The following is a 17,445-nucleotide window of genomic DNA, read 5'->3' on the forward strand; positions in this document are numbered from 1 at the left end:
GTGGAATAAGTGGTAGATGGGAGGGGGCAGTGGGGTGAGAAGCAGGGGTGGGGGGAATTTGGGATGTGCAGGGCAGTGGCGGCCAAAAGAGGTGACTTTCCCCAGCTCCAGGGCTGCAGCTGCCAGGGAGAGACGGCCCTCCCTTCCCAGCCCCAGCTCGGGGCTGCCGCAGCAGGGGAAAGAGGGCACATCCATCACATTGGAAAGGTAAGACTACCGATATTAAAATATGAATTGTGCGCTTTTATTTGTAGAACAAAAATACTTTAAGTAAGGTTTTTTTATATATCGCTTTTATCCAAAGCGCTTTACAATAGTTAGCTAACAGTACAAACAACATTTGGAAAGATCATTAAGTGGTCCACCAAAAAGAAAAGGAGTACTTGTGGCACCTTAGAGACTAACACATTTATTTGAGCATAAGCTTTCGTGAAATACGGCTCACTTCATCGGATGCATTCAGTGGAAAATACAGTGAGGAGATTTATATACACAAAAAACATGAAAAAATGGGTGTTATCCTACACACTGTAAGGAGAGTGATCACTTAAGATGAGCTATTACCAGCAGGAGAGCAGGGAGGGGGGAGAACGGGACTTTTGTAGTGATAATCAAGGTGGGCCATTTCCAGCAATTAACAAGAACATCTGAGGAACAGTGGGGGGGGGGGAGGGGAACATGGGGAAATAGTTTCACTTTGTGTAATGACACATCCACTCCCAGTCTTTATTCAAGCCCAAGTTAATTGTATCCAGTTTGCAAATCAATTCCAATTCAGCAGTCTCTCGTTGGAGTCTGCTTTTGAAGTCCTTTTGTTGTAATATTGCGACTTTTAGGTCTGTAATCGAGTGACCAGAGAGATTAAAGTGTTCTCCAATTGGTTTATGAATGTTATAATTCTTGAGGTCTGATTTGTGTCCATTTATTCTTTTACATAGAGACTGTCCAGTTTGGCCAATGTACACAGCAGAGGGACATTGCTGGCACATGATGGCATATATCACATTGGTAGATGTGCAGGTGAACGAGTCTCTGATAGTGTGGCTGATGTGATTAAGCCCTATGATGGTGTCCCCTGAATAGATATGTGGGCACAGTTGGCAACTGGCTTTGTTACAAGGATAGGTACCTGGGTTAGTGGTTCTGTTGTGTGGTGTGTGGTTGCTGGTGAGTATTTGCTTCAGGTTGGGGGGCTGTCTGTAAGCAAGGACTGGCCTGTCTCCCAAGATTTGTGAGAGTGATGGATTGTCCTTCAGGATAGGTTGTAGATCCTTGATGATGCGTTGGAGAAGTTTTAGTTGGGGGCTGAAGGTGACGGCTAGTGGCGTTCTGTTATTTTCTTTGTTGGGCCTGTCCTGTAGTAGGTGACTTCTGGGTACTCTTCTGGCTCTGTCAATTTGTTTCCTCACTTCAGCAGGTGGGTATTGTAAGTTCTAAGAATGCTTGATAGAGATCTTGTAGGTGTTTGCCTCTGTCTGAGGGATTGGAGCAAATGCGGTTGTATCGTAGAGCTTGGCCGTAGACGATGGATCGTGTGGTGTGGTCTGGGTGAAAGCTGGAGGTATGTAGGTAGGAATAGCGGTCAGTGGGTTTCCGGTATAGGGTGGTGTTTATGTGACCATCTCTTATTAGCATCATAGTGTCCAGGAAGTGAATCTTTTGTGTGGACTGGACCAGGCTGAGGTTGATGGTGGGATGGAAATTGTTGAAATCATGGTGGAATTCCTCAAGGGTGGCTTTTCCATGGGTCCAGATGGTGAAGAATTCATCAATATAGCGCAAGCAGAGTAGGGGCATTAGGGGACGAGAGCTGAGAAAGCATTGTTCTAAGTCAGCCATAAAAATGTTGGCATACTGTGGGGCCATGCGGGTACCCATAGCAGTGCCGCCGATTTGAAGGTATACATTGTCCTCAAATGTGAAATAGTTATGGGTGAGGACAAAGTTCAGCCACCAGGTTTGCCGTGACATTATCGGGGATACTGTTCCTGACGGCTTGTAGTCCACCTTTGTGTGGAATGTTGGTGTAGAGGGCTTCTACATCCATAGTGGCCAGGATGGTGTTTTCAGGAAGATCACCGATGGATTGTAGTTTCCTCAGGAAATCAGTGGTGTCTCGAAGATAGCTGGGAGTGCTGGTAGCATAGGGCCTGAGGAGGGAGTCTACATAGCCAGACAATCCTGCTGTCAGGGTGCCAATGCCTGAGATGATGGGGCGTCCAGGATTTCCAGGTATATGGATCTTGGGTAGCAGACAGAATACCCCAGGTCGGAGTTCCAGGGGTGTGTCTGTGCGGATTTGTTCTTGTGCTTTTTCAGGGAGTTTCTTGAGCAAATGGTATAGTTTCTTTTGCTAACCCTCACTGGGATCAGAGGGTAATGGTTTGTAGAAAGTGGTGATGGAGAGCTGCCAAGCAGCCTCTTGTTCATATTCCGACCTATTCATGATGACGACAGCACCTCCTTTGTCAGCCTTTTTGATTATGATGTCAGAGTTGTTTCTGAGGCTGTGGATGGCATTGTGTTCTGCACGGCTGAGGTTATGGGGCAAGTGATGCTGCTTTTCCTCAATTTCAGCCCGTGCACATCGGCAGAAGCACTCTATATGTAGAAGTCCAGTCTGTTGTTTTGACCTTCAGGAGGAGTCCACGTAGAATCCCTCTTTTTGTAGTGTTGGTAGGAAGGTCTCTGTGGATTAGTATGTTGTTCAGAGGTGTGTTGGAAATATTCCTTGAGTCTGAGACGTTGAAAATAGGATTTTAGGTCACCACAGAACTGTATCACGTTCGTGGGGGTGGAGGGGCAGAAGGAGAGGCCCCGAGATAGGACAGATTCTTCTGCTGGGCTAAGAGTATAGTTGGATAGATTAACAATATTGCTGGGTGGGAGACCCTCAGCAATTTTCAAGTGGTCCATGAAAAAAAATGTTTGAGAACCACTGATTTAGGCTATGAAATGCTATGGCTATGTTGCATGCATTAATCTCATTTGTAATGTTTTCTTATAGCATGGAAAACATATGTAAGTTTTGCTTTTTAACTTAGAAAATGTTTGTTCTGAACTTATGAACTCAAGCATGGGAATCATCCTCTCCAGCCCAACTCCCCATTCAAGAAGCCTACTGAGATAAAATGGGCCATTAAGGAACATCAAGATACAAAGGTGAATTGGTGAATGGTACTATCACACCTTAGAAATGTTACATGCAAGGGAGCTCATATCATGGGCTATCTCTACACTGGCAATTGAACAACAAAATTTTGTCTTTCAGAGGTGTTAAAAAAACCAACAACCCTCAAAGACAAAAGTTTTGCCGTGACAAGTGCAAGGGTGAACAGCGCGTTGTCAGCAGCAGCGCTCTCCTGCCAACAATGCAAACGCTGCTCATTGGGGGTAGAAGTTTTTTGTCAGCAGGAGAGCCGACAAACAGCAGCTACACGCATGACTTTTAGCGACACAGCTGTGCTAAAAGCTGCTGCTAAAAGCAGTGTAGTGTAGACATAGCCATGGACTGGAAGGCTAAATGTGAAAGATAAAACAGGGTCACAAGAAAATTTTTCATCTCTTTGCTATCTGAACTCTCACAGGGCCAAAGACACTAAACTAAGGCAGAGATTTCCCAAGAATTACCTCTGGGTCTGCCCTGAAAGACATTACCACATTGCCATCATCTTTAGGAACCACAGATGGTAACTTATGTGTGTGTGTGTAGGTTTACTTGCTTTCACCTGTAAATAACTCTCTCATTTCTTTTTCCTAATTAATAACCTTTAGTTAGTTTATTACAGGACTTGCTACAGGTGTTGTCTTTGGTGTGAGATCTAGTGTACAAACTGATGTGAGGCATGTGGCTTGTCCCCTGGGACTGCAAGGAAGCTAATTTTGTGATCTTTGGTATAGGTGAGCAATTATCAATCAGTCCAGCTTGCCTGGGTGTCAAGATAAACTGGAGAACCCAAGGGGACTGTCTGTGACTCTGTGGTAAGACTGTTAAAGTGATCTAGGAGTTCACATTTGTTAGTGGGTTGTTGAAATCTAATTATAGAACATACCACCACTTTGAGGTTTCAGCCTTGCTTTTGACAGTCTTCCATGAGGTTCACATTCTCAGTTGTGTGCCCCTCCAGGCAGCTTGACACAGGCAACAATCATGTATCTGGTATTTAATGGACTCTAGGGGGTCTCTTATTTTCTTCATAAGATATTAAGATGCAACTCTGCCTAAGCCTGCTGAAGGAACTCTAACACCTGGAATATACTGCAGGATTCTGCTCTCCATTCTTTTGGAGTGGATAGTTTCAGTGCTTTAAAGTGTTCCAATAATTCTGCCTGATAAACCTAGTTGTCTGAGGTATCTCCTTTCACGAACCATACTCTGCATGCGCAGAATTCATGTCCGGCACAGAATTTTTCTTCCCTGCAGAAAATATATTCTGCCCAAAAAGTGCTGCAGTTCCACCTTTTGTCCACCAGAGGCCGCTCTGGTGCCAGAACAGCCAGCTGACTGGCAGTAAGAGCTAGCTGCGGGCTGCATTCATCACAGCAGCCTGCCCGTGGAGCCATGTTAGGAGGCAAAGTGGAGCACATGGGGCTGCTGGGGACTCACAGACTGGGATTCAAAGGGCTAATGGGGGGACAGATGCTGTGCCAAAAAGGCTAATACGATTGTTGAATGCATAAAAAGGAGAATGTTAAGAAAGAATAGAGAGGTTATTTTACCTCTGTGTTTGGCACTGGTATGACTGCTGCTGGAATACTGTGTCCAGTTCTGGTGTCCACAATCCTCTAGAAGGGTGTTGATGAAATGGAGAAAGTTCAGAGAAGAGCCACAAGAATGATAGAAACATTAGAAAACATGTCTTATAGTGAAACAACAAGGAGTCCGGTGGCACCTTAAAGACTAAGTCCTTGTTGTTTTTGTGGATACAGACTAACACGACTACCCCCTGACACTTGTCTTATAGTGAAAGACCCCAGGAACTCAATCAATTTATCTTAACAAACAGAAGCTTAAGAGATGATTTGACCACAGTTCATAGTTACCTATGTGGGAAACAAATATTTGATAACAGGCTCTTCATTGTAGCAGAGAAAGGTATAACACAATTCAATGGCTGAAAGTTGAAGCTAGACAAATTCAGGCTGGAAATAAGGCATACATTTTTAACAGTTGCAGCCCTGCAGATTTCAGCTACTGGAATACCTTTGAGTTGGGCGACTGATGTAGACTGTGATCTACTAGAGGAGTGCCTCTCAACCTTTCCAGACTACTGTACCCCTTTCAGGAGACTGATTTGTCTTGCGTACCCCCAAGTTACACCTCACTTAAAAACTACTTGCTTACAAAATCCGACATAAAAATACGTAAGTGTCACAGCACGCAATTACTGAAAAATTGCTTACTTTCTCATTTTTACATATAATTATAAAATAAATCAATTGGAATTTCAATTTCAGTGTGTAATATATGGAGCAGTATAAACAAGTCATTGTCTGTAAGAAATTTTAGTGCTTTTTGTGTAGCCTGTTGTAAAACTAGGCAAATATCTAGATGAGTTTATGTACCCCCTGGAAGACCTCTGCATACCCCCAAGGATACAAGTACCCATGGTTGAGAACCACTGTACTAAAGTACACAGTCACTCTAAAGAGAAGTGTAACATGAGCAAAACTATAATAGGCAATTATACATCCAGATATCCATCAAGAAAGTTCCTGAGTGGATATAGGCGTTCCCTTAGATCTACCTGGAACAGAAACAAAGAGTCTAGGAGTCTTCATGAATGGCCTACTCCTGTCCAAGTAAAGTCTAACACCCCCTTAATGTTCAGTGTATGCAAGCAGACTTCTGTGTAGACTGATGCAGCTTAGGGAAATAACAAAAGGTGAACAGTTTGTTTGATATGAAACTAAGACGACACTTTAGGTAACAACTTTGGATGAGGTCATAAAGATACCTTCACCTTCGAAAAACACAGTAAAAGGAGAATCTGCCATTCGAGCTCCCATCTCCCCAACCCTTGGAGCAGAGGTGATCCACCAAGAAGGCTGTCTTCATAGAGAGATGTAGCAGCAAACACCTATCTAATGGCTCAAAGGGCTATTTCATCAAATGGTTAAGAACGAGGTTGAGATCCCAAAGAGGGGTAGGGGCTCTAATCTGTGGGAAAAGATTGATAAAGCCCTTTTAGGAATCTTGCAGTGGTCAGACGAGCAAATACTGAGAAACCTACTGGCACACGGAATACTGTTATTGCCACTAAATGAACCTTAGTGGAATTTATAGAAAGGCTGGAATTCTGTAATTCCAACAGGAAGTCCAGGATTGAGGAAAGAGATGAGTGGGTCAGAGAAAGATGGCATCAGTTATACCAAAGATTTTATCTTCTCCATTTCTGAAGGTAAGTAAGTAGATTCCTTTCAGCTATTTAATAGGATCTTTTGTACGTACGATGAACATGTGGTCCCCAGTCCTGAGAACAACTGAGGAACCAAGCTTGCAACTTGCAGGACATTCAGATTACAGTGAAGTGTCTGACCCGCACCCTGAGACAGCAATCAAGGTGTGATCAGGAGCCACCACAGAAGGCAAGAGAAGTCTGATGAAGCAAGGAAACCAAACTTGCTTTGGCCAAGTTGGTGCAATCAGAATGACTTTGGCTTGGTCCTGTCTGATCTTGATAAGGACCTTTAAGAGCAATGGAATTGGAGGATATGCATAAAATATTATTTTATATTTTATCAAATATATATATATATATATATATATATAAAACCATAACCTCTGGAAATCTCCACGCTAGGAATATCTTGATGAGGACACAAGAGTTTAACTCCCATTCATAATTTATGGAGAAATATTTATTCAAGGTGTCCTCTATGGTGTTTTGTATCCCCAGGATGTAAGAAGCAAAATTGACTATACAATTGGCTATGTACCGGTTCCAAAGGTTTATTACTTCAGCACAGAATGAGGAGGAACCTGCTCCACCTTGACAACTGTCATAGTACATGCACATTATGTTGTCTATCAAGATCCTGATGAACCTGGTTCTGAGGAGGGGAAGAAAGCACACGCAAGCATTTCTGACTGCCCTTAATTCCAACAAATTGATGAGGAGGCGCTATTCCTATTGTGACCATGTACCCTGAACTGTATAAGGAGCCCCCATCCCAAAAGGAAAGCGTCCGATGTTAATAGGACTGTGGGAGGATTCTGGTTGAACAGGATTCTTGCACAAACTTTGATGGATTCATCCACCAGGTGAGTGACTGTAGGACCCAGCTGGGTACAGATACCTGCTTGTTCATACTGTGTATATTGGGTACATAAGCAGTCCTGAGTCATCCCTGGAGACACTGAAGATGAACCTGGCATTTTGTGTCACAAAAGTGGAAGCCGCCATGTGCTCCAGCAGTTGCAGACATATCCATAGTGGAACTTGCTGGCTGAGCTGAACTCTTTGTATAAGGCTCCTTAGAGCAGGTGCCTGTTGAAAAAGAGAGAAGCTCTGTCCGTTATCAAATCCAGAAGGTCTCCTATAAAGAGAATTTGTTGACTAGGGGGTCAAAAATCGATTTCTCAAGATTTATCTGCAGGCTTAGACTTTGGAATAGTGAATTTGTTTGAACTGCCGACCATATCTCCTGAAATGACCAACCCTTGATGAACCAATCATTGAGGTCGGGAAAAACAGTTATTCCTAGATGAGGGTGGTAGGCAGCTACAACCACCATGAGTTTTGAGAATACCCTGGGGCAGATGAGTACTGGCCTTCAGTACGAGTACTGGCCTTCAGCCAGTTTTTCTTGGGTATCACAAAATATCTTGACTAGAAACCCTTTCTCCTGGGTTGAAGAGGGACTGGTTCTATGGCTTCTAGACTTAGTAGTGATGAGATTTTCTGTGTAAGCAACTGATTGTGAGAGGGGTCCCTGAACAGGGACGGAAAAGGGGACTGGAAGGGTGGAAAGGAAGTAAGTTGGATAGTATCACCTGAAGAAATGGCCTCCAAAACCCATTTGTCTGATGTTATAACCTCCCATGCTTCATGAAATAGAGGCGGTGCCCAAATTGAAGAAGAAGGGGTTGTGTCATGCAGCTAAGAGAACCTAGTTATTATATGGTCTGGACTCTTGACCAAACCATCAAAACTGGCATCTGGACAATGCTGAAGGCTGGGAAGACTCAGCTGAGGTAGTTGCAGGCTTTTTCTTTGAAAATCTTGACCTCTTAGTTGATGGTTCTGATGACCCACGGAAGATAGAAAATTGAGCAGGATCGGATCTCTGTGTCAACTGAGACTGGCTAAATTTTTGCTTATTTGCAGGTGTATATAACCATAGAGAGTCTTTTAGGGTGTGAAGTGAGTTGTCCATGGAATCTGCAAAAAAACTTCTGGTCATCGAAAGGTAAATACTCCGTGGTTGATTGGGTTTCTGCAGGAAGTACAGACAGCTGAAACCAGGAAACTTGCTTCGCCAAGGTAATAGACCAGGCTGAAGCGTCTGCTTTATCTACTGAAACCTGCAGTGAAATCTTTCCCAAAAGCTGACCATATTTTATTATGGCGCTGAACTGTTCTTGATGTTCCCGTGGTACGTGATTAATAAAAACCTTAAATTTCTCATAGTTCATATTGTCGTATTTTGACATCATTACCTGGTGATTAGCTATGCTGAACTGAAGTGCTGCTGATGAATAGATCTTATGACAAAAGAACCCAGATCTTTCTGATCTTTCTTATAAGGTGTGGCCTTCTGGGTATGCTATCTGCGCCTTTCATTGACTGTCTCCACGACCAGAGAGTTTAATGCTGGGTGAGAGAATAAAAACTCAGCATCCCTGGCCAGAGCCAGAACTGTTTCTACTAGTGTCTGTTGACCCACACTGCATTGTGCATTGGCCGCATGGTGCGTCCAAGGCTTTGAGAGTCTGCATGGGTCGATGCTGCTCCAGGTCCCTTTTACCACCAAGTGATGGAGCCTGCAGCAGAGGAGATGGAAGCCAGTATTGGAATCCAAATAGGGACCACACATCTCAAAGAACTCCAGTTACGGTAAGTCACCTCCTCTTAGTCTTCGAATGATGTTCCCTATATAGATTCCAAACGTGGGAAAGTAACAAGCAGTGCTCAGCACGGAGGCAGGTGTGAGGGTTTGAAAGAAGTTACTATCTGTAGGACAGCCCAGCCGACTGCCACATCCACCACCGCCGCACTGGCAATGGCATAATGAGCGGAAAAGGTGTAGATGGAGGACCATGTGTCAGCCCTACAAATGTCCTGCCATGGTACGTCCATGAGGAAAGCCGCCATGGCGGCATATGCCCGCATGGAGTGGGCCATGACTCCCTGGGGGGAGGGACATATGAGAGAGAGAGAGAGAGAGAGAGAGAGAGAGCGCGCGCGCACATAGCATTCCTCAATACAATAGGAGATCCATTTAAAGAGGCAGCGCGAGGAGAGAGTGCAGCCCCAGCAGTGCCCTTCGATGGCAAGGAAGAGCAAGGGCGAGACATAGAAGATCTGGAGATAAAAGACCAGTGCCCAGCAGATACGGAGAGAGAGTATAACATGCATGCTTTGAGGAAGGTGTGAGGTTTATGGGGGAAGATTGCAAGGTGTATGCACTGGTTGAGGTGGAACGGGGAGGCTATCTTGGGGAGAAATTTGGTGTGCAAGTGCAGAGAGATCTTGTCTTTGTGGAAGACAGTAAAGGACTGGTCGGCCACCAGCTTGCTAACCCATCATGCTGAGGTGACAGCCACCAAAAAGATTACCTTCATGGAGTGATGGGCGAGAGAGCAGGTAGCAAGTGGTCTGAAGGATGGTTTAGTGAGGGCAGAGAGGATGAGATTCAGGTCCCAAGAGGGAGCAGACGCCTGCATGGACAGGAAGGTGTTGAGAAGGCCGCAAAAGAAGTGGTCGGTAGTTCCATGAGTGAAGACAGAAAACCCATCCACGGGGGGGGGGGGGGGGGAAAACGTATGAAGCACTATCAGGTGGATGCGGACAAAGACATGGGCAAAGCCCGATTGTCAAAAGTGAAGGAGATCATCTCCATTCCCATTCTCCTGGACTAAGTCCAGAGAGTAGTGGTGCGCTCAGGCAGGGAAGCATCACCATTTAGCGTGGTAGCAGGCTCTAGTTGATGGACATCTGCTGTGAGTGAAGGTGTCATGCACGGGCAGAGCACAGCCCGTCTACACGCAAACCCCATCCAAATACCAGGTCATGAGGTGGACCTGATCCGGGTTGGGGTGCTGCAAGTGGCCATGTGCCTGCGTGAGGAGATCTGAGAGGGCATGAAGGCAGAGTGGGGGGCAAGTGGAAAGGTGGAGGAAATCGGTGAAACAATACTAGTGAGGCCACAAGGGGACTGTGAGAATGACTGTTGCATGATCCCACCTCACCTTGGGCAGAACTTACAGGAGCAGGGGAATGGGCGGGAAGGTGTAATGGAGTTTGGTGGTCCAGGGAAGGAGAGGGCATCGCCCTGTGAGCCTGGCCCAAGGGCTCCTCTGGAGTAGAAGAGGGACAGTTTGCGGTTCTCAGCTGTCATGAAGAGGTCCCATCACAGCATGCCCCACTGGCAAAAGACTGAATGAAGCATGGGGTCATGGAGCTCCCACTTGTGATTTGCGTGGAGAGACCTGCTGAGCACGGTGGCCAGAGAGTTGTTGGTGCCTGGGAGGTGCACGGCATGGAAAGTGCCTGAGGCACCAGTTCCAGAGGAGGACGGTCTCCATGCTTGTTGATATATACAACCATTGTCATGTTGTTGGACAGCAGCTGAATGTGGCGGGATGTGAGGAACGCCCGGCAATAAAGGCAGGCAGCCCGCAGTTCCAGAATATTGATACGCATCCATGCTTCCCTGGGCTACCAGAGGCTCTGAGCTGTGTGGCCCTCCAAATGGGAGCCCCACCCCAAAAGTGAGGCATCTGTGGTGAGAGTGGTGTGGGGGGAGCGAAAAGGGTGCCGGCCAGGACCTCGATGGTTGCACCACCAGGTGAGGGAAGCCAGGACGAAGGTGGGGATCAGGACTGGCTTGCCCAGGTGGTCCGACTGTAGACCAACCGGAGCCACAGCTGGAGGCAGCGCATATGCAGGCAGGCATACAGTGGGACCAAGGTGCAGCTGCCATGTGGCCAAAGAGGAAGAGGCACTGCCAATGCATGTAAACAGATGGTGGCATAGCTACAGAATGAGGGCTTTGAATCAGTCTGATGGGAGAAAGGCGTGGGCCATTAGAGAGAGAGTCAAGGCGCGCCCCTATGAAGGTGAGTGCGCGGGCAGGGACAAGAACTGACTTGTCCTCATTGATGCAGATCCCCAGGCTGGCAAGGAGGTTGTGGAGGGTCTGGACAGGGGCGAGGAGGAAGTCGCCAATAGGTGTAACGAGGAGCCAGACATCCAGTTAGGGAAATATGGAGTGGCCTAGATCAGTGGTTTGAAAGTTTTCAAACTGCAGGTCACGACCCAGTACTGGGTCGCAGAATGTAAGGCACTGGGTCGCGGTGGCTCTGGTCAGTACCATCGACTGGGCCGTTAAAAGTCCTGTTGGCAGTGCTGCCCGGCTAAGACAGTGTCATCAACCACAGCTTGGAGTCCACCTTGGCAACTACCTTGCCCTCGTCCAGTAGGGCCTGAAAACACTGCTGTTGCTCTGTCAGGAGAAAGGCCTGGATCTCCGCCAACATGGAGTAAGAGAGAAAGTCGTACTTTTGACAAGATGGCCTAGTAGTTGGCAATGAGGAACTGGAGGCCTGCGGAGTAGAAGACCTTGAGCCCCAGCAGGTCAAGTTTCTTCGCTGCCCAATCTGGAGGGGTAGCCTTGAGGTGTTGTTGAGTGTACTCAGTCACTGTGTGAATCAAGAGTGAGTTGGAGTGTGAGAGTTTAGTAAATAGGAAGTTCGTACCCTTACATGACATGAAGTAGTGGCGTTCTGCCAGCTTCAGGGTAAGGACACAGGAAGCTGGGGTGTGCCAGACCGCTTGAGCTGGTTGCAAGATGGTTTCATGGATAGAGAGGGCAGTGCGAGAAGGCCCAGAAGGCTGAAGATGTCCAGGAACTGGTTCTGAAAGTCCTAAACATTTTCCACTGGCAGCTTGAGATCTGCAGCCATGCACTGAAGTAGGTCCTGGTACTGACTATGGTTGTCAGGAGGATGGGGGAGGAAGGGAAGGTGGGATGAACACATTGTTCGGGGATGAGGAAGCACCAGTAGGGACTGGTGGTGCTGGAAGTGCAAACAGTGTAGAAATGTCCTGGGATTCATCGTAGACGAAGGAGGGGCGATGCGGGTAGGAGATGGCCAGTGATGTGGCAGCGACGGTAACCCCATGGTCCCAGTAAGGATCCCCAGCGGGCCAGGCATACGGGTCACCAGGCATCAGTAGCCCCCGGGGGTAGAGGAAACATACCTCAGTGGAAGGGCCATATGCCAGAGGGTAGGGCTGGCGCCGAGGGTCTGGGCTATAGGAGCGCGTAGGGGAGAATGCAGGATCTGGCTCAGAGGACCACTCAGAATCGGAGGAGGGTCTAGCAGAAGTGAGGCTGTCGGCACTGCCAGCAGCAGATGGGGCGGAACAGGGAGTTCCAGGAGCAGGAGAGGTACCGGCAATGAGAGGCAGAGCAGAGCAGGATGCTGCCAGAGCAGGAGAGATTCATTCACTGGAGACAGAAGCTTCAAAGCAGCTGGAGACCTGGAGCACCAAGGGGAGCCAGCATATGGCAGCATGAGCTCAGCTGGAGGCATCAGAGGGTACAAATGTTCCGGCGTGCATGGGACAGAATGTAAAAGTCCAGATGGCCCCAGCAGCATCAATGGTGCCGGAGGTGAAGGCAGTGGACCAGTTACCGCAGCAGGAGGCAGTACTGGCAGGTCACAGCTTGGCTTGGACTTATGCTCCATACAATATTTCTTAGGTGGCGGGAGCAGCTGAGTCAACACACGATTTCTTACCTGAACTGGTGTGGCTCAGGGAGGCAACTCTGCTTTTAGAGGCGGTCCCCATCGGGGAGCCGCCCTTATGCCCATGCTTCTTATATGTACGGTGGGGCCTCAGCTGTTGCGTAGATACTGCTGGTGGTGCAAAGGAAGGGCCTGGGGAGCGCTCACCATCGGAGACGGGCATCGCTCTGGATGATCCGTCAGTACCAGATCCAGTTGCGCACACGGGCACATAGCTTCCTCTACCAGGTGTTTGCGAAGGCAAAGTTCCCTAGCTTTCCAAGTCTGAGCTGGGAGTGAGCAGCAGATGGAGCAATGGAAGATGATGTGAGCTTTGCTGAGACAATAGAGACAGCGTTGGTGCTGGTCACGCAGAGCAAAGCATAGCTTTTGAAGTTATCTTGCCAGGGCATAGTTCTCAGGACAGGGGAGTGCCCCACAAGGGGGGGAAAAAAAGGTTCAAACAGGTGAGACCTAACTGACTAAAAATTGGTAGACAACTATATACAGAAGTTTGGAAGGAACAGATAAGAGTTCTCTTAGCAAGCTAAGAGCACTGAGGAACAGGGGTTCCAACTCTGGCCATGTAGCATTAAGAGGGAACTGGAGTGATGTCGACCCGCACAGCCTCTTAAAACTCTGGATGCACCATGCGACCGATGCACAACGCAAATGCGGGTCAACCGACACTACTACGAACAGTTCCGGCTCTGGTGCATGGTGCGCATGCGCACCCACGTCTAGAATCCATATAGGGACCATCACTCAAAGTAGTATTGCTGGTGACCATGGTCTTGACAATGATGGGACACTGACACATGAGGAAGGTCTCTGTACAGGAGAATACTCTGAACCTGGGTCTGAAAGTGGTCTGAAGGCTTGCTCTGTCATTAACGTGTATACTTAATTTCCTTGTTTTTACAGACCCTTCCCTTAAAGGATGGGCAGATTTTACACTTGCTAGGAATGTGAGGGTTTCCCAAACAACAAATGCAACAGAGTGCCCATCACGAACAGGAACTGCTTCTCGGCATCTTTTAAACCCTGAGGAGCCAGACATCCCCGACACAAGAAAAAAAAGTTACTCAAGTCCCTCAATAAGGGAAAAGAAACAAAAGAAAAGGAAACAAACACAAGAACGGCCATACTGGGTCAGACCAAAGGTCCACCCAGCCCAGGATCCTGTCTTCTGACAGTGGCCAATGCCAGGTGTCCTACAGAGAACAGAACAGGCAATCATAAAGTGATTCATTCCCTATCACCCATTCCCAGCTTCTGGCAAATGGAGGCTAGGGACACCATCCCTGCCTATCCTGGCTAATAGTCAGATGGACCAATCCTCCATGAAGTTATCTAGTTCTTTTTTTAACCCTGTTATAGTCTTGGCCTTCACATTCTCTGGCATGGAGTTCCAGAGGTTGATTGTGCATTGTGTGAAGAAATACCTCCTTTTGTTTGTTTTAAACCTGCTGCCTATTAATTTCATTTGGTGAACCCTAGTTTGTGTGTTATAAGGAGTAAATAACATTTCCTTATGTACTTTCTCCACACCAGTCATGATTTTATAGACCTCTGTCATATCCCCCCTTAATCATCTCTTTTCCAAGCTGAGAAGTCCCAGTCTTATTAATCTCTCCTCATACAGAATCCATTCCATACCCCTAATAATTTCTGTTGCCCTTTTCTGAACCTTTTCAAAATTCCAATATAACGTTTTTGAGATGGGGCGACCACATCTGCATACAGTATTCAAGATTTATATAGAGGCAATGATATTTTCTATCTTATTATCTATCCCTTTCTTAATGATTCCCAACATTCTGTTTGCTTTTTTGACTGCTGCTGCACATTGAGTGCATGTTTTCAGAGAACTATCCACAAGGACTCCAAGATCTCTTTCTTGAGTGGTAACAGCTAATTTAGACCCCATCATTTTATATGTATAGTTGGGAATATATTTTCCAATGTGCATTACTTTGCATTTATCAACATTCCAACTATAAGGTATTAAACCTACTCTCACTATAAAGCAAAATACTAATAAAAGAAACAAACAGGCACACACTAGACTCCATCTCAAGCCGAAGCCAGCTGAGGAGGAACTTAGTGCTGTTCACCCACACAGCCCTATATAGTCTCGGTAAGGGACACAAGGATATGTAGGGCGCAGGTGTGCTGAACAGACGCTGCTACCAAAAATCGCCAATCAAAGGGACAGGAATGCATACATACCTAAAGTGGAGCACCCACAGGGACGCTATTCAAAGAAGAAAAGTGATTTTTTAAGTTTCTAACTTTAAACCCAGCTAAACCTGAACAGAATTTAATGAGACAAAGAAAAAGCACTTGTCTAACCCCAGGGCTTTTTCCTGCCCAAACTTCAGATGCCTACTGCAAACAGTGGAGATCGTTAGAGTCTTGAAAAAACTGCAGGAATCCTTTAAAATGGAAAAAAAGTGTTCAGCAACTAAATATAGGGGACACTACCTGCTACCTCAGTAATATACATAGACACAGTGTCTATTGTACATAGATTTACATAAAGACAGGAGGGACCACTGGGATCATCTGCTCTGAACATCCTGCATAACACGGGCCATAGAACTTCCCTGAATTAGCTCCTGTTTGAACTAGAACATATCTTTTAGAAAAGCATCCAATCTTGATTTAAAAATTGCCAGTGAGACAGAATCCACCACAGCCACTGCTAAATTGTTACAATGGTTAATTACCCTTACTGTTAAAAAAATGTACATCTTATTTCCAGTCTGAATTTGTTAGCTTCGACTTCCAGCCACTGGATCTGGTTATACTTTTTTCTGGTAAGATGAAAAGCCCATATCTAATATTTGTTCCCCATGTAGGTAAACAAACTGGTAAAATAATCTCTTAACTTTCCTTTTGTTAAGATTAATAGATTGAGCTCCTTGAGTCTATCACTATAAGGCAGGGGTTCTCAAACTGGGGGGTTAGGACCCCTCAGGGGATCATGAGGTTATGATGTGGGGGGTTGCGAGCTGTCAGCCTCCACCTAAAACCTCACTTTGCCTCACTCTTTTATAATGGTGTTAAATATATTTTAAAAAGTGTTTTTAATTCATAAGGAGGGGTTGCTCTCAGAGGCTTGCTATGTGAAAGGGGTCACCAGTACAAAAGTTTGAGAATCACTGCTAGAAGGCATGTTTTTCAATCCTTTAATCATTATCACTGCTTTACTCTAAACCCTCTCCAACTTTTCAACATCTGTCTTGAACTGTGAACACCAGAACTGGACACTGGTGTGACCCCCCTACCGGAGTAAGGTAGTATAGCCTCTCTACATCTATTTGATATTTCCCTGTTTGTACATCCAAAGATCCTATTAGATCAGATAAATGGGGTTCTGCTGTAACTGGGACCAGATCGGATAATCAAAAATTCAGATAATCTGGAGAATGGGAAAGTGCAAAGCTGCAGCACCATCTAGCAGCCACAGGAGAGATCATCTGCTTCTGCACCTACGTGTGCTGGTTGTTTAGTAAATACGGAGACACAGATAATGGAGGGTTGGATAAACAGGGTTCAACTGTAGTCCTTTTGGCTTCTCACTGGGAGAAGCAAACTAGCACAGTTGATCCACTGACCTCTGGGGTATTGGCCCGGCACAATTCCATGGGACCATTCTGTAAAGAATTAACCTAGCCACAAAAATTAAAAAACTCTACAAAAAGTCCCTGCCAGAGCCTCACACTCCTTACTGTCAAGTCCAACCCATCACCCATCTAATTATGGTTGAGAGAGAAAAATGGAACCTTGCAGTATACCCTTAAGATAACAACTTGGACTCTTCCAAAGGAGTGGGGGAGGAGGAAAGCAAGTTCCAAAGGCTTGAGGCTCCTAACAAAGAACACCTGCCACCTTTACAGCTGTCCACTCTCTACTTTACCATTGGAGCTCCAATTATGGCGCTGTTGCTGACTGCAAATGGAGCAATGTGATGGTGGGAGAGAAGTGGTCTCTTAGTTCAGAGGTGCTAGCCTTTTAGAGCTTTGTATGTCAAAACAAACTTCTTAAATGCCAAGACACTTAATACTACTGACATCACAATTTCTAACTAGTTTTACTGAGCACTAGGAATGGAAATGTCAAACACAAACAAGCATCCCAGATCTAGCTGCAAAACAAGGGATTCTGCTGTTTGGTATATGTGTCTTTGTTCTTTTTGTAAGAAGGAATGTCATGAGGCAGAACATTGGGTTGCTTCTGTCACTGTACTAAGTGATGTGCAGGAAGGTGAGGAAGACAGGAAACACCTCTTAAAGTAAAGATTTTCATAAAATGTTTTGATAGTGAATTCCCATGTTTAGATCTCATATCCTGGTACAACACGAAGCACAACTGAAATAAAGTGAATGTTTCAATCTTTGCCAGGTCTTTCTCCCTTCTCACCCCAGTCAGCCTTCTATCAGCTTGCCCAGTAGATGACCAATTGAGGGCAGATATTCAAG

At 46.1% G+C, this 17,445-nt stretch overlaps 1 protein-coding gene across 5 annotated transcripts in view; it reads right to left on the minus strand.

Annotated features, from left to right (window-relative positions):
• PHF21A (PHD finger protein 21A) overlaps window positions 1-17,445 on the minus strand; it is a 251,601-nt gene that overhangs the window by 142,038 nt on the left and 92,118 nt on the right. The gene's annotated exons all lie outside the window — the stretch shown is intronic.

The sequence above is a fragment of the Lepidochelys olivacea genome (genome assembly GCF_965140295.1).
Source record: "Lepidochelys olivacea isolate rLepOli2 genome assembly, chromosome: 6".
Classification (NCBI taxonomy): Eukaryota; Metazoa; Chordata; order Testudines; family Cheloniidae; genus Lepidochelys; species Lepidochelys olivacea.